Below are 21,478 nucleotides of genomic sequence, written 5' to 3'. Positions count from 1 at the left end.
GTCTCAGAAATATCATATATTTTTTGTGGTTTTTTTAAAGCTTGTTTATGAGAGTTATTAGTTTTTACTTGGTTTTATAGTAATTTGGTATGCAAATATGTCTTCCATAGCAAGTTACAAGTTCTTTGAAGGCAGGGTCCATATATTCTTCTTTACTCAAGGCCTTTCATTTGGTTGGTAAAATGTTTGTGGACTCAGTGAATGAAGATGCATATATTGATATTGCTTTGAACAAGAATAAAAATCTGAACTTGTATGATTTTTTCAGTGTGATTGGAAAAGTAATTCAATATGATTGATTACATTGAAAATGAGTGGAAAATGAGATGACACTCAGGTTAGTTGAAGAGGATCTGGATTTTGCTCTTGGTTCTTTGAACAAGGAACCTTTCAGTGTTTTCTCAGATATGTAAATCCTAAGGGCTGAATATTCTTCAATTTAGAACATCTAAGTCCTGAGGCATTTCCCCTTTTTATTTCTTATTTAACTTTTTTATTAAAACTTTCCAAGAGGAGGAATAAGAAATATGTTTGTGTTTTTGCTGTTAATTAAAACTTATCATGAAACTATTCAAACTATTTCTTTGGGCTAATGGGAAAAACTATTGGATACTTTCCTGAACTTTTGAGAGTTGTAAGAAGCATTCTTTATTATTGTCATAACATAATTAATAATAATACTTTCAATTTCATTTCACTTTTATGTAGCATTAATTTTGCAACGAGCCTAGCAAGATACCACCCATGTATCCTGGTCAGTAAATATGCGGTTCCAGGCATGTTGCAGAATATTACTAAACTGATCATGCAGTCGGCCAGGTTCCTTCTTTTGGCTTTGTAGAGAGTCCAGCAGCAGGTCCTACTGGATTAGGAATAAAAGGAAACTCTTCTTTGGCTTTTCCAAATCTCTTAATGCCATTTAAACTCCTACTAGTAGAAGTCTTCTCATTGGGAAGAATAGGATGGATCCAACATCCTTAATATCAACAGACTGTTGCTCAAATTCATCCTTTAATCCTTCTGTGGGTGAGGAAATAAAGACATCTATTATGATTTCCCTAAAGCTGATAATTTTGGGGAGAGCTGGGATGATTAAGTATAGAACTTAGGTCTCTCCTATTATTATATTGTGAACTCACTTGGAGCAAACTTGGGTTGTCCTAGAGGTAGCAAAAGACCAATAAGGGAGACGGGGCAAAAGAGATGGTCAAAGGCTGTAGTAGAATTATGAAGCTTGTCCACCTCAGGGTGCTTGGAGAGCTTGGTGATCTACTGGCCTGTGGAGTGTCAGGTCATTCATTTATTTTACAAACATGCATTACATGCTTACTAAATGCAAAGCACTATCTTCAATACTTCAATCCCCATTTTAAACTCATCTTCTATGTTGGGCAACTTGTTTTTATGATTTCTGCTGTTACTTTTTTATTTATAGGTAGGAGACAGTAATGGTAATCTCACAGAAACTTCAGGTTGATTAGAAGGTGAGCATCTCATTCCAATAAATCCATATAGGAACATAAGAGCTTTTATATATTTGTAGTCAAATCAATGGCCAGTCTTATTTCCTCCAGGTAAAGATATATATCACCCTTTATGGCCAATTATCTTTACTCAGTTCAATTTGACCAGGTCAATAAACATGTATTTACATCATAATTTTGAATTGTTAGAGATATAGAAAACATAATAGTTCTCCTAATTTACAGTTGGTAAAATTGAGGTTGTGATTTTCACAAATTTATGCTGATATAAGATAAATTATAGATATAGGCTTTTCAGTCCCTAACGTTGTGTTCTCATTTAATTGTTCTACAAAAAATGCATATTGCCGTTATATTTTTTATTATTCACAGATGTTCCCCATCCCCCCTCCCTCCCCTACATTAAAGTTCTATTTTTAAATGGCTCACTCAGTCTTCTTGTCCCCCTTTCCCCCAAGTGAACTAAATAACCCTCATTCTTCATTTGTTGTGAATTCAATTTGTCCAAAATAGGCTGGAGATAGGTTAATTAAATAATTATATATGGTGATTGACATGGGGTTAGAATTTATATCAAATTGGGGCAAAACACTTTTCAAATAATTAGAAAATAATAAAATGTACTTAATACTGACATTATCATAGGAACATGGATCACAACTTTAGAATCCTTTTGATGTGCATGAGACTGAATCTCCACTGATCAAATTCTAATCATTGTTTTTAAAAAATAAGTCCCTGAACCAGCTTGTTTATATATTATTTGTTGCTTTTTTTCACAAAAGGTGACTTAATAAAATAGAAAGTCATGTGTACTGGTGATTGTTTAATTCTAGCTAAACAGTATTTACTTTAGTTTGTTCTGAACAGGGAGAATAATGGTTTCTTAATTTTTAGTTCCATTCCTGGGGGATTTGTTTCTTTCTAAACACCCCCTGAAGCCTTTTCACTTGACATCTCATATGTCTTTGCACTTAACTCTGCCTCTTTTTTTTGAAGCCAGAACATCTTAACCTTTCTTTAATTTTAACATTTGTCACATTTAAACATATACAGAGTACTTTACAATAATTAACATGTTGAAGAAATATTCAGTGAAGAAATACATTAATATAAAGGCAGTCTGAAAGAAAAAGTATTATCATTATCTATTGTTATTATGGAAGTTAGATTACCTACTTCATAACAGCATAAATTGACAGTCGAGATGAGCAACCTGTCTTATTAACCCTGCCTTATTGAATTTTTAAAAAAATATTTTTATTAATTTCAGAGAAGAAGGGAGGGGTAGGGGAGAGAGATAGAAACATCAGTGATGAGAGAGAATCATTGATCAGCTGCCTTCTGCATGCCCCTACTGGGGATCGAGCCCGCAACCCGAGCATGTGCGGTTGACTGAAATCGAACCCGGAACCCTCCAGTTCGCAGGCTGATGCTCTATCCACTGAGCAAACCAGCTAGGGCTGCCTTATTGAATTTGTACATTTTACAAAATCTCCTAAGATTTTTCCAGGTGATCTTTAAAAATGAATTTTAGGGAAATTTTAACAATGAAATTAATGATTTCTGTATTAAACGCTTTTAAAACATGTTTTCATGCTCCACTGTCTGGAGGTGGGGTGGGGGAAACAAATAAAATATTTTCTTCCAAGTTATTGGCTAATAGGTATTCAGGCAGTTTTATGTAGGCTTTAAAAAATTTTAGGCACTTTTCTGTTTCAGGCTTAATATATCTGGATTATAAATAAATATCAGGTACATTTTGGAGGCATAAGAAACTAAACATTATGCAAAACTTTCCTCTGTTGAGTCAGGAGCTTGAATTGTTTTCATTAAAATATCTGCTATAAGCCCTGGCTGATGTGGCTCAGTTGGCTGAGTATCATCCTATGCACCGAAAGGTTGCTGGTTCAATCCCTGGTCAGGGTGTGTGCAGGAGGCAGACTAGCGATGTTTCTCTCTCTCTTTCTCTCTCTCAAATCAATAAAAACACATTTAAAGAGAAAAAAACAAATAGCTCTTCATTTATATTTTTAAAAGTCTTCTATGAAAGCACTGAGATTAGATGGATGTTAGTTCCCCTCCTTTTCCTGCTATCGAATATCAGAGATTTATATCATTGGTAGGAATTGAGATTTCATTTTCCTTGGCCACATTCTCATGCTGGCTCCACTGCAGCAACTCTCCTGTTCCAGATTTTTTGCACAAGGTAAGTCAGAAAAGGAATTTCAGGAGTGAAGCGTAGGTTTGCTGATGAGATGTGGGGGAAACCGAATGAGCGTCTTCAGAATGAAAGTGTACATCTTTGTCTGCTGGATGTATGAGAAATGGAAAACCCTTCGCACAGCCTAAACCTCCTCCTGTTGTGATTATCAAGTAGTGTTTATGTTCAAAATATGACTGAAGGTTTTTCTGAAGCAAAATGCTTTATGTTATGTGTGGGGCAGACATCGGTGTGCCTGCATTTAATTTATGAACTAATAGCACTCTGTTTTAAGAAATACTGCCAGGTCTTATAACACCATGGTTTTGTTCGGAGTTATTCTGGTAAATACATGATTTTGCTTTTAAATAATCAATCTTAGAATTTCCAAATATAAAGAAAGTCACATATAATTTAATTTATGGGGAAGGCACCTTTTTTGATCAATGCAAATTTTCGCAAATGACTAATAACTTCATTTTCTCTTAACAAAATATCATTTGTTACTTTATACTTTTTGGAATGATTGTGAATGTCAACAAAATAAATCCCAGCAAATTTTATGAGATTCCAAAGAAATGGTCATAAGCAAAATTATGAGCTAAATCAATCAAAGTAATTGAGCTGGAATATACTATAAATAAATATATAGTGGGGCCTTGACTTAGGAGTGTCCCGACTAACGAGTTTTTTGAGATACCAGCTGTCTCTCTGGCCGATTTTTTTGCATTGAGTTGACAGAGTAATTTGAGTTAACAAGCTCCTTAATGAGCTCCTTAACGAGCTCGGTCTCGGAACAAATTAAACTCGGAAGTCAAGGTCCCACTGTAATAAGATAAATTTAAAAATTATATCCCTAAAGAACTATTGACAGTAAAATAGAAATCCGCTGAAGTTATCCCCAAAGATAAAACAGTATTTATGCTGAAATCAGTCAGGAACTGGTGAGAGCAACTTCTTGCTGCTGAGTAAGGGAACCGGACCTGCAGCTTGGTGTTTTCAGTATGTACTCAGCTCTCCCCTGCTAATGCACCCTGGTCTTAAATAAAACAGAATGGCAAATATTTAGAGTGAGTTTTATGTGTCTTTGGGATTTTCTCCTTCTTGCCATTGGTAAATAGCATATTTCCTCTGCCAATCTGTGACCTTTGAGATAACTATCCTTGTTAAACACGTACTCACTTGTGTGGGTGTTTGTTTTCTCTCTCTCCTCACCCCCATTTTAAAAGCTATTTCTTTTTTCCACTTCATATTCAATTGTTTCAGCAGAGAGCAAGGTCTTCTGATGAACCTTGTGTCTGTAGTTTTGGAAGGAGGGGGATCAGAAGCCAAGGAATTAGCAATTATAAAGATAAGTCTGCAAATGAGAACTAAGTAGAAATAGGCTTTATCCATTGCAAGTTATGCTTAAACTAGTGGCATGGTACATGAAATTCATACACATTAAAAGGGGATTGATTAGAGGAAATATTTTAATATTGCTATTTGCCCTTTCTGTATACTAGAAGTGTCAAAGTTGAAAAAACATTAGTAAAATGTATATGAAAATCTTCCTCCTGTCAGAGTCTGGGGCACGCTGCGGGACCTCGAGTCAAGTCCCCGCTCACCCACAGTGCCTCAAAATTGCACGAGACCCAGCCCCAGCTGGCCCTACCCCCATTGGGTGAGATCCAGACCTGGCTGGCCCCACCCTTGTCAAGCCCTGCCAGTGGAGGGGTGCAGCCTCAGGTCCCCCGTCAAGCCCTGGCCTGGCACCGGGGGGCAGGGTGTGGCATGGCCTGAGGTCCCCCGGCCTGGCCCAGCTCCATGCAGCCTCAGGTCCCTGCTGATTGCTCGTTAAGGCTCATTACGGGAACTTGGCCTCCACTGTGGGTGCTGCCATCTTTGTGATGGTGTGATGATCAATTTGCATATTTCCTATTTATTAGATAGGATATTAGTGGTTGTAATGACCGTGCTGACATATCTCAAAATGAAATACAGGTTGATAGAGAGGCTATTCTAAAGTACCTATGGCAGTGGTTCTCAACCTTCTGGCCCTTTAATACAGTTCCTCATGTTGTGACCCAACCATAAAATTATTTTCATTGCTACTGTTATGAATCATAATGTAAATATCTGATATGCAGGATGGTCTTAGGCGACCCCTGTGAAAGGGTCGTTCAACTGCCAAAGGGGTTGCAGCCCACAGGTTGAGAACCACTGACCTATGGTTTTATTGCTTGGTAAACTGATCTGTATGGTATTTGTCGATTTTCAGGGGCTCTGTATGGCCCTTTTGAAATAAAAGCATTTTATCAGAAGTGAATGAAAACATGCCTCCTGCCCTGCTCCATACAAACTGGGATACTTAGAAATCAGCACATGTTAGTGAGCAGGAGGTCACAGCATGGCCTGTAACCACTCCTGTGCTAAGTTGTACCAGGGCCATCACCACATAGCTGTCAGCCCACCAATCTGGGGCAGTGTTTTCCAGCTCAGGTCAATCTGTGCCACTCCTTGCTGAGGACTTGCTGGGGCACCCAGGGGAGGCAGCAGCATCCCCAAACCTCTTTTCTGTCCCTTCATAGTTCCTATGTCCATATGCATGTAGTTTTCTTGTGTTCTTCCCTCTAATTTCTGGGCCAAAATTTGCCAAAGAGAGGGAGAGTAGACATAATAAGGTCCATCATGCTACACCAGAGTATCACACCAACAGAGTGGATATAGAAACCTGGCTCCCCACCAAATTCTATTACTGACATGTTAACTGTGAGTCAGCCTGCCATTTGCTTTGTGTCATGTATTGTTTCTATTGTTATTCTACTGCTGCTGCTGCTATGACTATCATGTGTGGAATCAATCAACTCAATTGTACTTTAAATTAGTAATTGTCAACCTTTTTTATCTCATAACATACATAAACTAATTACTAAAATTCTGCGGCACACCAAAAATAAAAATGTGTTATTTTTTGCCAATCTGACAAAAAAGGTATAATTTTGTATTAATATATATATATATATATATATATATATATATATATATATCTTTATTGATTTCAGAGAGGAAAAGAGAAGGGAGAGAGAGACAGAAACATCAATGATGAGAGAGAATCATTGATAAGCTGCCTCCTGCAGCCGATGAATCCCCCAACCTGGGCATGTGCCCTTGACCAGAATGGAACCCGGGACCCTTCAGTCTGCAGGCCAACGCTCTATCCACTGAGCCAAACCAGCTAGGGCAAAAACTTATAATTTTGACCCATTCATAGCGAATGGTTATTGCTGTGTTGACTATTGTTATTTTTTTTATCTGATAATCTAAGAGAAAATAAGTAAGTGCCCCTGACTAAATAGTTAGGTATTGCATGTTTTAAAATTTCTTGTGGCACATCAGTATCCCTCTTGTGGCAGCTGTGACACACGGGTTGAAAATCACTGTTTTAAATTAATATCTCAATGAATCTGTATTCTCTTACTTACATATGATACCATGGCATGCTAACAGGGTTGGACCAGGCTCGTATAGGATAATATGGTTTTATAACCTGTTTCTCTTTGTTCCATTTAACAAGATGTTACCAACATCTATTCATGCCTCTAACTCAGTGGTTCTCAACCTTCCTAATGTCGCGGCCCTTTAATACAGTTCCTCATGTTGTGGTGACCCCCTACCATAAAATTATTTTCATTGCTACTTCATAACTGTAATTTTGCTACTGTTATGAATCGTAATGTAAATATCTGATATGCAGGATGTATTTTCATTGTTACAAACTGAACATAATTAAAGCATAGTGATTAATCACAAAAAAATATGTAATTATATATGTGTTTTCTGATGGTCTTAGGCGACCCCTGTGAAAGGGTCGTTCGACCCCCAAAGGGGTTGCGACCCATAGGTTGAGAACCGCTGCTCTAACTATTCTATAGCATAATTTTTATATGTAGCTAATTTGTTATAGTTAGATAGTATTCACTTATCCAATTAAATTAAAAATTTTCCTACTATAAAAATTGTTATGGCCCTAACTGGTTTGGCTCAGCGGATAGAGCATTGGCCTGAGGACTCAAGGGTCCCAGGTTCGATTCCGATCAAGGGCATGTACCTTGCTTGTGGGCACATCCCCCGTGGGGAGTGTGCAGGAGGCAGCTGATCGATGTTTCTCTCTCATCGATGTTTCTAACTATCCCTCTCCCTTCCTCTCTGTAAAAAATCAATAAAAGGTATTTAAAAACTTGTTATGTATTTAATTGTAGCAAAATAGGAGTTTTTTCCAGGATACACTTCTAGAAAGAAAGCTGGTAGACTAAAGAGTATATCTATAATAATAAAAGGGTAATATGCTAATTAGACTGGACATCTTCTGGATGTCATTCCAGATGTCCTTCCTGACAAAGCTGGGGCTGGAGGGAAGCCAGCCTGGTCCCAGGTGCCTGTGGGTGGCTGGAGGAGGGAAGCAGCCCAGGTCCTGGGTGCCAGAGGGAAGCAGGTGATGGCAGCTGGGGGAAGGAAGGCCAACTCTTGCACATATTTTCGTGCATTGGGCCTCTAGTATCTTTATAAATATATAATTCTTTTGTCTAATTGCCCTCCAGAAAGTTTTTTCCCTTTAATTTACTTTCCTACAGTAGTACATAAGAGAGGATGCTTTCCCATATCTTAACTAGTATTGTTTTTTTTTAAATATATTTTATTGATTTTTTACAGAGAGGAAGGGAGAGGGATAGAGAGTTAGAAACATCGATGAGAGGGAAGCATCGACCACCTGCCTCCGGCACATCCCCTACTGGGGGTATGCCCGCAACCAAGGTACATGCCCTTGACTGGAATCAAACCTGGGACCCTCCAGTCCCCAGGCTGATGCTCTATCCAGTGAGCCAAACCAGCCAGGCGCTTAACTAGTATTGTTTTAAAATAATGTTGCCAATCTGATGTGGGGGAAATGGTATCACACTGAGATTTATTTGTACTTCTTCAAATACTAGCAGGCTTGACATTTTTCCTTTGTAAATTGCCTGTTAGTTCCTTGCTTATTTTTCTTTTGGGATGATGATTTTCCAATTAATTTTATTGAAATTCTTTAAATAGTACAGATAGTATTCTACTTGTCCATGGAGTTTCTAATGTAAATATTTTCCCCAGTTTCTTAACCACCTTTTGACTTTTTTCCTTTGGAATATTTTTACATGAGAATTTTTTGTGCATGTGGTTGAGTCTTTACATGCTTTCCTTTTAACATTTCTGTTTTTGGTGTTGTATTTAGAAATGAATTCCCATTCCAAGATTACACACACTTTTCCTACATTTTCTTCCAATACTTTCATGGTTTCTTATTTTACATTTAAATCTTAATCCATTTGGAATTAATTTTGTTATATAGGAATGTGAGAATTTAACTTTATATTTTTTCCCAAATAGTTTTTCACTTGTTCTGACAATTTATTGAATAAATGTCCTTTCCCTTTTGAGTTTTACCTTGAAGAAACATAACACAAAATTTTATATCTAGATTTTTTTATCTTTTCTATTGATTTCTCTACCTTTTTTAAAAATCAGCATCACATTATTTAACTATTGTAGTACATTTAAATATCAGAGAGCTTGAATCACTTTTATCTTTTTTTAAAAAGTTTTGGAAATTTCTTTTATCATCTCCTGACCAGATGGTTGTCATGGTGTCTTAATTGCTCAGTCTGCCATTGGCCTCACCTGTTTCTGATCTGTTCCCAACAGAATTGGCTATTGTTCTAAAACACAAATTGGATCAGATTGCTCCTCTGCTTATTGTGTATACTTCTAGCCATATTTTAAAAACTAAAAATGGGCGTGTTGACTAGCAGGATGTTAACCTGAAGTCCAAGCAATTTCTGGACTTTGGAGTGTTGATGGACACTGTATGTACTATTTTGGTGAATGTGCTTTCAGTTATCTTTTTCCTAAGAAGAGGGTTCATACTTTTGACTAGATTTTAAAGAGCCATGACCCCAAGGCATTAGTAACCATCAGGCTGAAGGGAGGTAGTCCAATTCCTCAGCATGGCTCAGAAGGAGCAGGATCTCCATGGGGGACTTTGCTTACCTCCCTTATCACTCTCCTACATCATTCCTGCTGCTGGCAGTTTGCCAAACAGTCTGCTGATTCATGCCTCAGTGCCTTTGTACAGGGTATTCCTTCTGCCAAAGTGCTCTCTCCCACATACCTCACTCAGCTGGAAAATTACTGCTTGTCCCTCAAGAAATGATCAAAGGTCTTCTCCTTTGCAAAACCTGGCCTGATCTCCTACTGCAGAGCTGATCACCCTTTCCTTTTTTTCAAACTACTCTACTTAGTCTATATTTTATCATTGCTCTTATACTACCAGTGGGTTCTCAGGAAAAAAATCAGAGAGATTTTGGGTAAAAGGTAGAGCAAGTTGGTGAGTGACAGCAGAGAGAACCAACTGAGCCACTGCCAACCAGACTCGTCCAGTTTTCTTAACACCATTTATTGAAGAGACTATTCTTTTCTCATTGTCTATTTTTGGCTCCTTTATTGAAAATTAACTGACTACATATGTATGGGTTTATTTCTGGGTTCTTGATTCTATTCCACTGGCGTATGTGTCTGTTTTTCTGTGTGAGTATCATACTGTTTTGAATACAATAGCTTTGTAATATAGTTTGAAATAAGGAAGCAAGATGCCTCCAGCTTTGTTCTTCTTTCTCAGGATTGCTGTGGATATTCAGGTGCTTTTATGGTTCCATACCAGTTTTATCATTGAAATGCCATTGAAATTTTGATAGGGATTGCATTTAATCTGTTTATTGCTTTGGATAGTATAGACATTTTGACAATGATAATTCTTCAAATCCATGAGCACAGAATATCTTTCCATTTATTTGTGTCTTCTTCAATTTCTTTCATCAGTGTCTTATAGTTTTCAGTGTATAGATCTTTCACCTCCTTGGTTAACTTTATTCTTAAGTATTCTTTTAAAAATATATATTTTTTATTGATTTGAGAGAGGGAGGGAGAGGGAGAGAGAGATAGAAACATCAATTATGAGAGAGAATCATTGATTGGCTGCCTCTTGTATGATCAGGGATCAAGCCCCCAACCTGGGCATATACACTGCATGGGAATGGAACTGTGACCTCCTGGTTCATAGGTTGATACTCAACTACTGGGCTACCATGGCCAGGCATTAATTTCTCTTTTTGATAGTTTATAGGAACACAGCTGATTCTTGTATATTAATTTTGTATCCTGAAATTTTACTGAAATTGCTTATTAGGTCTACAAGTTTTGTGGTAGAATCTTCCGGGTTTCCTATATATAATACTAGAGGTCTGGTGCACGAAATTCGTGCACTGGGGCGGGGGGGGGGGGGTCCCTCAGCCCAGCCTTCACCTTCTCCAATCTGGGACCCCTTGGGGGATGTCCAACTGCTGGTTTAGGTCCCATGTAGGATCGGGCCTAAACCGGCAGTCAGACATCCCTCTCACAAACCGGGACGGCTGGCTCCCAACCGCTCGCCTGCCTTATTGCCCCTAACTGCTTCTGCCTACCAGCCTGATCACCCCCTAACCACTCCCCTGCCAGCCTGATCAATGACTAACTGCTCCCCTGCTGTCCTGATCACCCCCAACTGCCCTCCCCTGCAGGCCTGGTTGCCCCCAACTGCCCTCCTTTGCTGGCCCAGTTGCCCCCAACTGGCCTCCCTTGCTGGTCCAGTCACCCCTAACTGCCCTCCCTGCTGGCCATCTTGTGGCAGCCATCTTTTGATCACATGGGGGTGGCCATCTTGTGCTCACGTGGGGCGGCCATCTTTTGTGAGGGTGTGACAGTCAATTTGCATATTACCTCTTTATTATATAGGATACTGTTTCTGTAAGTAGAGACAATTTTACATTTTCCTTTCTAATTTGGATGTCTTTCCCCCCCAACCCCCAATTGTTCTGGTTAGGACTTTTAGTATTATTTTGAATAAAACTGGCAAGAGTGGACATCCTTGTCTTGTTCCTGATTTTAGAGAAAAAGCTTTCAGTGTTTTATTATTGAATATAATGTTAGTTGTGGGCTTGTCATATGTGGCCTTCATTACGTTGAGGCATATACCATCTATACACAGTTTGTTGCTTGCCTATATATCACATTTGCCTATTTGTTTGTTCGTCTAGTGCAGTGATTCCCAAAGTGGGCGCTACCGCCCCCTGGTGGGTGCTGCAGCGATCCAGGGGGGCGGTGATGGCCACAGGTGCATTTGGGGGCATATATCTTTCTGTTTAATTGCTATTAAAATCTTAAAAAAAATTAATTTCCAGGGGGCACTGAGTAATATTTTTTTCTGGAAAGGGGGTGGTAGGCCAAATAAGTTTTGGAACCACTGGTCTAGTGATTTTTTATTAACTACTGGAAATTTTGAATATTATGTTGTAAGGTCTCTGGATTCTGTTATCTTCTCCTGAAGAATGTTGATTATATTTTTGCACTAGAGGCCCAGTGCACGGATTCGGAGTCCTTTGGCCTGGCCTGTGGGATCAGGCCAAAACTGGCTCTCTGACATCCCCTGAGGGGTCCCGGATTGCGAGAGGGTGCGGGCCAGGCCAAGGGAGCCCACCAGTGCATGATCGGGGCCAGGGAGGGATGCGGGAGGTTGGCCAGCTGGGGAGGAACAGTGGGGAGCTCCAGGGCATGTCTGGCCTGTCTCACTCAGTCCTGATTAGCCGGACCCCAGCAGCAAGCTAACCTACCTGTCAGAGCATCTGCACCCTGGTGGTCAGTGCATGTCATAGCAAGCAGTTGAGCTGCCTTAGCATAGCATTAGCATATTACACTTTGATTGGTTGAACAGCCGACCAGTTGACTGGACACTTAGCATATTAGGCTTTTATTATATAGGGGTCTGTTGAATTATTGGTTGATTACTTTTAACATGGTTTTATGCTTTATTAGTGCAAAATCTCTGGGTAGTCCAAGGTACTTTAAATTTTTTCAACTTGGCAGAATTTAATGTCCAAGAGAGGCTGCTTCCTTGAGGATAGGCTTTATTTTAAACTTTGTTAGGGTCCTAGGACTTGCTTTAGGACAGGCCTTTACTTGTAGAATGCAGTAACTTCCTGTGTCTGAGGTGGTTGCTAGAGATGTTAATGAAGTATTTGTTGATGATAGTGCCTGTTCTCTTAAGGCCTGAACTTTAGTGATGTCCAGCACTGTTTTTCTCCAGCACTACTTGACTTCCAGCACATACCTCATCGTCCCTCAAGAAATGATCAAAGGCCTTCTCCTTTGCAAAATCTTGCCTGATCTCCTATTGCAGAGCTGATCACCCTATCTTTTTTTCAAACTACTCTACTTAGTCTACATTTTATCATTGCTCTTATACTAGCAGTGGGTACTTGGGCAAAAAAAATCAGAGAAATTTTGGGTAAAAAGGAGAGTGAGATTGAAAAATTGCTGATTTTTTCAACCCCATAACATTTGTCATCTGGTAGCCTCAGATGATCTTGTTGTACAAAGGTATGGCCCAGATCACAGTCACAGACTTATGGAGAACTCCCACTTAGACTTTTGGGAATCTTCCCTCTTAGGGTCCTGCCTTATAGATACAAGCCACTTCCCTTGCCCTAAAACCTGATCTCTACCCCCTCAGCTCAACATAACTGCCACGCTCTCCTTGATTCCAGCTCTTGGAATCATATTCAGGAAAAGATCCTTAATCAGAGAGGTGGACAATCATGGAGTTTACCTTGTGAGTTGCCTTTTCTCAGGAATTGCAGTCCTGGACTGCCAACAGTTTTCTCATGCATTTTATCCAATTTTAGAAGTGTTTTCTGTTAGAGGGCTAATCTGTTATCAGTTATTCTGTAATAGCTGGAAGCAGAAATACACAGGGTGTCAGTTTGATTTACAATTGTTTGTAACTTAGTCTGTATACTGCCTATCTTTAAAACATTTTTTGTAATTTTAATTATGTTATTTTCTATCAGAGAATAATACATTCACATGGACAAAATTCAAAAGCTACAAAAGGCTTTAGACTGAAAAATTTCCCTTTTAACTTAAGGGAGTTTCTTTCCTCAGAGTTGAAAGACATGACTAGTTTCTTTTGTACTCTTTCAGAGATATGATATCTTTCTGAGGAAAAATAAGAGTGAAAGACTATATATACATAAGATTATATTTAATTAGAGGCCCAGTGCATGGATTCGTGCAACAGTGAGGTCCTTGGGCCTGGCCTGCACCCTCTCGCAATCCGGGACCCCTTGGGGAATGTCAGATAGCTGGTTTCAGCCCAAACCCAACAGGCCCAATCCAGACAGGAGGAAGCCTATCCCTGCAGGCCTGATCCAGACAGGAGGGAGCCTAATCCTGTGTGTTGAGTGTCTGTACCCTGGTGGTCAGTGCGCATCATAGTGACTGGTTGACTGGTTGTTCGGTTGCTTAGGCTTTTATATATAGAGATTTTATTTTCACATAAATAATAGTTTGATATATACCTTTCTGTACCTTATTTTTTTCTGCTTAATGAAATATTGTGAACACTATACATATTAATATATAATTTTTCCTTTCTCTTTTGTGTCTTCATGTTATTCATTTGTATAAATACACCAAAAATTATCTCACCATATTCCTGTTTGTGATTATACTTTTTGGTTTTTATAAATAATGCTCCATGAGCTATCTTTTAAAAATTTATTGAGTGACATCGGCTAATAAAATTATATAGTTTTCAAGTAGAAAATTCTATAATACATCATCTTTTTATTGTATTGTGTGTTCATCACCCAAAGTAAAATCTCCTTCCATCACCATCTATGATGCCCTTTACCCTTTACTACCCCCATCCCCCTCTCCCTCTCTTGTCTGTGTCAATGAGTTTTCGCTTGTTTGTTCATTTGTTGCTTTCAGTTTTATATTATACATCTGAGTGAAATCATATGGTTCTTGACCTTTCTGTCTGACTTGTTTTACTTAGCATGATATTCAAAAATCCATCCATGTTGTCACAAATGGCAGTATTTCATGTTTTCTTATGGCTGAGTAGTATTCCATTTTATATATGTACCATATCGTCTTTATTCAGTCATCCATGGAAGGACACTTTCATTGTTTCCATGTCTTGGCCACCATGAATAACGCAGCAAGGAACATAGAGACCCATATATCTTTATGAATAAATGTTTTCAAAATTTTCAGGTAGATACCCAAGAGGGGTTCCTGGGTCATATGGTAACTCTATTCTTAATTTTTGAGGAACCTCTATATTGTTTTCTATAGTGGCTGTACCAATTTACATTCCCACCAGCAGTGAATGAGGGTTCTTTTTTCTCCTCAATCGCTTGAACATTTGTTATTACTACTATTCTTGCTGCTAATAGCATCCTAACAGGTGTGAGGTGGTATCTCATTGTAGTTTTGATTTTGCATTTCCCTAGTAGCTAGTGAAGTTGAGCATCTTTTCATATATCTATTGGCTATTTGTGTGTTTACTTGGGGGAAGTGTCTGTTCAATGCCCTCTGCCCATTTTTAAATTGAAGAATTTATTTGTTTGTTGAGTTGTATCAGTTTTTAAAATATATATTTTGGATAGTAACTCCTTATCAGAGGTGTTGTTTGAAAATATCTTCTCCCATTCAGTTGGTTGCCTTTGTGTTTTGTTGATGGTTTCTTTTGCTGTGCAGAAGCGTTTTAATTTGATAGAGTCCCACTAATTTATTTTTGCTTTTACTTTCCTTTGAATAATATGGCCATTTTAACTATGTTGATCCTTCCAGTCCATGAACACAGAATATCTTTCCATTTATTTTTGTCTTCTTTATAGTTTTTTGGTTATTATCAACAATGTTCCATGTACTATCTTGAACATACCATTTGATACATTTCTCTACATCTATAGGATAAATTCATAAAAGTACATTTGCTACCTCAAAAGGATTGTGCACTTGTTATTTAGTTAAGAATTACCAAATTTCCCTCCACAGTAGCTATGGTCCCACAAACTCTGTATCTAAGGGATGCTGACATTTTTGTTGTGCCTCCAAGTACTCATTTTTCTATGGTACAGCTACAAGACTGGCTTACGCTTTTTACTCTTACATTCTATCCTGAGTAAATCAGTTGATAAACTTTCCCTGATTAACTTACAAGTTTCTTGTTATAACCTGAGATGAGCTGCAATGATTTATACAAATTAGAGGTGGTATTGTTGTTATTACTATCATTGTTGCTGCTGCTGGGGTTCATTTTCTAATATTCCAGATCACATACTAGCTAATTATTTCCATTTTGAAAGTGTAATTTTATTTCTGTTTTGGTCAGTCATTTTTACAAATTCTCCTTTTTGTGTGCTTTATAAATATGGTAGAGCATATGATCGCCTGCTTCTCATTCTGAACTTGATTGTGTCTTTCAAATGCACAGTCTAACATTATTAATTCTTTATGGAATCATGTCCTTGAAGATTTCTAGCTTGTTTTCTCCCCTTTACCACACTTATTTTCCTGAATTTGAAAAGCTAAAGGTGTCTGATATAAGGTTTAACTATCCACTGAACATTCTAAGTCAATTTCTTTATGTGGAAACCGTGACTATGTTAGAGTTTCTGTACTTCCTGGAATATAACGTTGTGTCTAGGTAATCAGAAGTCTCTGAATTTTCAGGTTCTTATCTCTTTGCAGCGTGCTGAAAAGCAAATTATGAATTCATTGCTATGAAATATGAAAGTATTGATCTTTAATATTCACATTTATTTTTATTTTCTATAATTAAATGCTGACAGTAGGACATTTCCCCCTCTTGCATTCACCTTAAATCCTATCCATTTAAGTATCATAGATAAGGAAATTTCTCATTTGTTTGTCTTTCCCTATATCTATTAGTATTTCAGTGCTGTGTAATCTCATCACTAAGTTGTAATGTAATATATGCAAGGAATGACCACTGAAAAGAACCCATTAAAAATAATTTATTTCTTGGTAACTGCTTTCTAAAATGTTTTTCTTTGCCCCACCTGGTTTGGCTCCGTGGATAGAGCATTGGCCTGTGGACTGAAGGGTCCTGTGTTCAATTCCGGTCAAGGGCACATACCTTGGTTGCAGACTCAATCAATCTTCGCCTGTGGAGGCAACCAATTGATGTGTCTCTCTCACATTGATGTTTCTCTTTCTCTGTCTCTACCCCTTCTTTCTACTCTCTCTAAAAATCAATGGAAAAATATCCTTGGGTGAGGATTAACAAAATAAATAAATAAAGTAAATAAAAATTTTTTTTTTCTCTTTTATATTTCAAAGCTTGCCCCCTCTCCTCATGTTGCCCACTGTTTTTGACTCTGTATCTTCCTGTAAAATGTCCTTACTAAGTATTGTACAAGGTTATTGTGCAAGACTGGAACTGAATGACTTAAAAAGATCTTGCAAATATAGCTGATTTTTCCACTGTGAAAGAAGAGTGTTACTTTGGAGAATGCATTAACTCACACCACTGGTATTTACTAAGGTCTAGGCTTAGAGCTGTGTTGGGGGAACTAAAAACAAGATAAAAAAATTAAGAAGTCTGGTTTTTGCTCTCAAGGAGTGCAATGGTTCAGAGAATATGATTTGAAGTTGAGGCAGACTGGCTGGATGTGGGTCTGCCTGAGACCAAACGACTATCCTAAGATCCAAACTTCCTTTTCCTTCTTCTTACATCTTAACCAAGGAAGGGTTTTGAAACATGTGAGCCAGAGGCACTCAGGCACCTTAGTTTGGGGTAGGTCCATTGAGGTGTGGGAATATTGTGATTCCAGCCGGGTGAGTGCAGGCTGTCACTGGACTGACTCCTGACTTGGATTTAATGTAATCCTATATAATAAAGAGGCAATATGCAAATTGACCATCACACACCCACACAAGATGGCCACCCCCATGTGGTCAAAGATGGCCACCACAAGATGGCCGGCAGGGGAAGGCAGTTGGGGGTGACAGGGCCAGCAGGGGAGTGGTTAGGGGGTGATCAGGCTCATAGGCAGAAGCAGTTAGGGGCAATCAGGCAGGCAGGCAGGCAGGCAGGCGAACGGTTGGGAGCCAGTAGTCCCAGATTGTGAGAGAGATATCCAACTGCAGGCTTAAGCCCAATCCTATATCAGGCCTAAACCTGCAGTCGGACATCCCCCAAGGGGTCCCAGATTAGAGAGGGTGCAGGCTGGGCTGAGGGACACTCCCCTCCAGTGCACAAATTTCGTGCACCAGGCCTCTAGTCTATATATAAAACCCTAAGCGGCCGAACAACCAAACGGCCAGTCAACTAGTTGCTATAATGCGCGCTGACCACTAGGGGGCAGACTCTTAATTCAGGAGCTTCCCCTGGTGGTCTATGTGCTCCCAGAGCTGGAGTGCCGCACAGCTGACCAATGGGCACCAGATGCCGAGCTCTGGGCTGGTGAGCATAGCTGCTGCTATGCGAGCTTGTCCCGTGGACACTCCCCCTGCAGTGGATGGCTCAGCGGAGCAGATTGAGTGGGAGTAGCACTCGGCCCAGGCTCAGGCTCAGGCTCCTCCCTGGCTGCCTGCCGCTTCACACACTACTACATCCCTTGGGGGATGTCGGACTACCTGTTTGGGCCTGATCCCCACAGCATGACATCCCCTGAGGGGTCCAGATTGCAAGAGGGTGCAGGCCAGGCTGCACTCGGCCCCTAGTTAGATTATAAGTAGCTCCTCATAAGAAGCACCGCTTGGTTATTCCTGATTGTCAGTATTTATAACACTTAAAAGCAGAGCTTTAAAATGGTTAGGATTGGTTTCTACTGGCTGCCTGGAGCTTTGAATGACCAGTGACTGCTTTACAGGTTTGTTTGTAATAACAGAAATGGGTTCTTAGAGTTGTTGTTGTTGTTGTTGTTGTTGTTGTTGTTGTTCTTCTTCTTCTTCTTCTTCTTCTTCTCCTCCTCCTCCTCCTCCTCCTCCTCCTCCTCTTCCTCCTCCTCCTCCTCCTCCTCCTCCTCCTTCTTCTTTTTCTCCTTCTTCTTCTTCTTCTTCTTCTTCTTCTTCTTCTTCTTCTTCTTCTTCTTCTTCTTCTTTCTCTCTCTCTCTCTCTCTCTCTTCTCTCTCTCTCTCTCTCTCTCTCTTTCTCTCAGCAATTCCTTCACTGACCTTTAACTTAAATATGTACCAGATTATTCCAGGGAGAGATTATATAATAAGCCCAGGCTATGGTTGTCTGTCTTTGTGTATACATTTTCTTTTTGAAGAGGCCTTTTCTCTGGATGGGCAACATCTATTTCAAATGTGTGGAAGTTCAGATCCATAAAAACACTCAATGAAATCAAATTTTGTTTTTATGACTGTTATTTCTATCCTTTATCTAGGGAAACAGATTAACAGACAAGAACTATGTAAGGATTATAAAAACAACTGATAAACAATATGCCATAAATGACACACAATTGCTGTGGAGAAGAGAGCCAGGGGCTGCTCAGTATGCTGAAGCTTCGGCTTGGCATGTCTCTTTAAGGAGATTAAAGCGGGTTTTAGTGATGTGATAGGCAGGGGCCATCAGCGAGGAATGTGCTGTAGACACAACCCCTTCTCCTTCAGTTACAAAGGGGAGATATTGTAATTGTCAAGAAACTTGGTAGAAAAAACAAAAGTACATGAAACCAGTGAAGTAAATTATAAAACAAAGGTTGTGGTTCAATTTTTCTCTAGAACTGTGTAAAACAAGAATGACAAAATAAACCTTGCCTCCAATAAAACAGCTAGAAAAATCTAGAATTTGTCTGTGAATTAGGAGATGCTTATAATGGGCTGGTTGTATTTCAGCCTTCCGAAGGGTAGTTGCATGAGGTCATTTGTTACGTTGGGACCTTATGCAGGGATGAAACAATCCAACATAAGGCCTTTTGGTATTTGTACCCAGTTGAAGTTCCTCAGCTGTTTTTCAAATTAAAAAAAACTAAACCATCCCTAAATTCTCTCATATCCTTGGCTTTCTGAGTTTTACAAGAATAAGCTGTTGGCTCCTTTGGAGCCTGGTTTTAAGCAGGTAGGAGAACTGATTAGGCTTTATGCAAAATATAAAATGTGTGTTGAAATGTGTGTTGTGTCCTTTTTACCAAATGTGTACCACTGTGTGTCTGATTCTGTGTAGTCTTCCTGTCTCTCAAGTCTTTCCTTGTTTCCCCTTTCTTGCTTGTGTAATTACTCTCATCTTCAGAAAATGAAAGGCTCTGGTATCAGTACCTTCGGGCCAATATAAAACTCAGAGCAATATGAATGCAATGATGCTTTCCCCTCAAAGTTGGAAGAAAAATGGATTTCAATGAAAATAGATCTGATGTTTGAACTTATTCTGCCTGTGGGTCCAATCACATAATATAGTATATTATGGTCTAAAAATCCTTAGGGTTTTTGAATCAGTGATGTAATAAAATAAGGCTATACCAGTCATTAGGAATACAGTTGGGAGGTATGTCCAGGAATAAATAAAGCTGGTGACAGCATGAAAATTATGTGCTTGTGAACTCAGCTGCCAGGGAAAGAGGTGATTGCTTTTATTAAGTCAATTGGTTAGATAAATTATACATGCATTTCATACCTGAAGCTGTATAATATCATAGTTAAAAGCATGGTTTTGGGCTCTGGCCAGTGTGGCTCACAACAAAGGATCATGGGTTGGATTCCAAGTCAGGGCACATACCTATACCCAGTTTGTGGGTTTGATCCCAGTTAGGGCACATGGACCTACCAATGTTTCTCTCTATCTCTATCTCTATCTCTATCTCTATATCTCTATCTCTATCCCTCTCTCCCTTTCCCTCTCCCTCTATCTCTATCTCTATCCCTCTCTCCCTTTCCCTCTCCCTCTCCCTCTCCCTCTCCCTCTCCCTCTTTCCCTCTCCCTCTCCCTCTCCCTCTCCCTCTCCCTCTCCCTTTCCCTCTCTCCCTCTCCCTCTTCCTCTCCCTCTCCCTCTCCCTCTCCCTCTCCCTCTCCCTCTCCCTCTCCCATCTCTCTCTCTAAAATCAATAAAAAACATAAAACATAAATAAAAGCATGGTTTTGGAAACACAGTGAAGTGGGTTTAAATTTTGGTATCATGACTTACTAGCCACAAAGGCTTAAGCAACAACTCCATCTATAGGTTTACCTCAGTTTCTTCATCCATAAAAGCATTTGATAAACCTACCTCAGGATTTGCTGTAAGGGCTATATGAAATGCTATAGCCTTTGGCAAACAGATAAGTATATACAAACAACAAGCTGTTATCATAGAGTGGGTTACATATTTTTAAATAACCGGAATCATTCACAGGAATTTAACATAAAAACTGTTTGTTTTTTTTAATGATTCAGTGTGTGCCTTAAGATATTGGAGCACCTCACAGTCATCATTGGAGATATAATGACTATTGTGCTTTGCTAGGGCCAGTAACAGAATTCCAGGTGACAAAATTCTTTGCTGTAAATACCTAGGACAATATGCAAAACATGCAGGGTTTGAACTGGGTATAAACGTATCCTGGATAGTTTGGAAAAATTTTCTATTTTCCTGGAAATAATACAAACCACTCATTGTCCCTGGACAGTGGTCTTGAAATGAAGGAAAAAGAACAGATGAGTTGAAATACAGGCACTACATTTAAATGTTTAATAACACTCAAAGTTATCCCAATGGAGTAAAGCTTTCCAGAAAAGTATTGACTGATTTTCTATCTCTTCTGGATTGCTCTTTCAGTGGGTGTGCAAACATGTCTACTTATAAAAGAGATGCAGTGTGGGTTAATAGGAGCAAAATAATTGATTAGGGTCAGAGTCTTACATCGCGGTCTTTCCATCTAACTTCTT

General features: G+C 39.1%; 1 protein-coding gene across 3 annotated transcripts in view; it reads left to right on the top strand.

Annotated features, from left to right (window-relative positions):
- The window catches only part of PDE4D (phosphodiesterase 4D), a 1,237,087-nt gene that overhangs the window by 32,416 nt on the left and 1,183,193 nt on the right, over positions 1-21,478 (top strand). The window lies entirely within an intron of this gene.

This window comes from Myotis yumanensis, unplaced genomic scaffold (assembly GCF_028538775.1).
Source record: "Myotis yumanensis isolate MYYU_CA2020_CCGP unplaced genomic scaffold, mMyoYum1.0.hap1 SCAF_4, whole genome shotgun sequence".
In the NCBI taxonomy this organism is placed as follows: Eukaryota; Metazoa; Chordata; class Mammalia; order Chiroptera; family Vespertilionidae; genus Myotis; species Myotis yumanensis.
The sequence above is the reverse complement of the archived record's forward strand: the minus strand, read 5'-3'. Positions and strand labels throughout refer to the sequence as shown.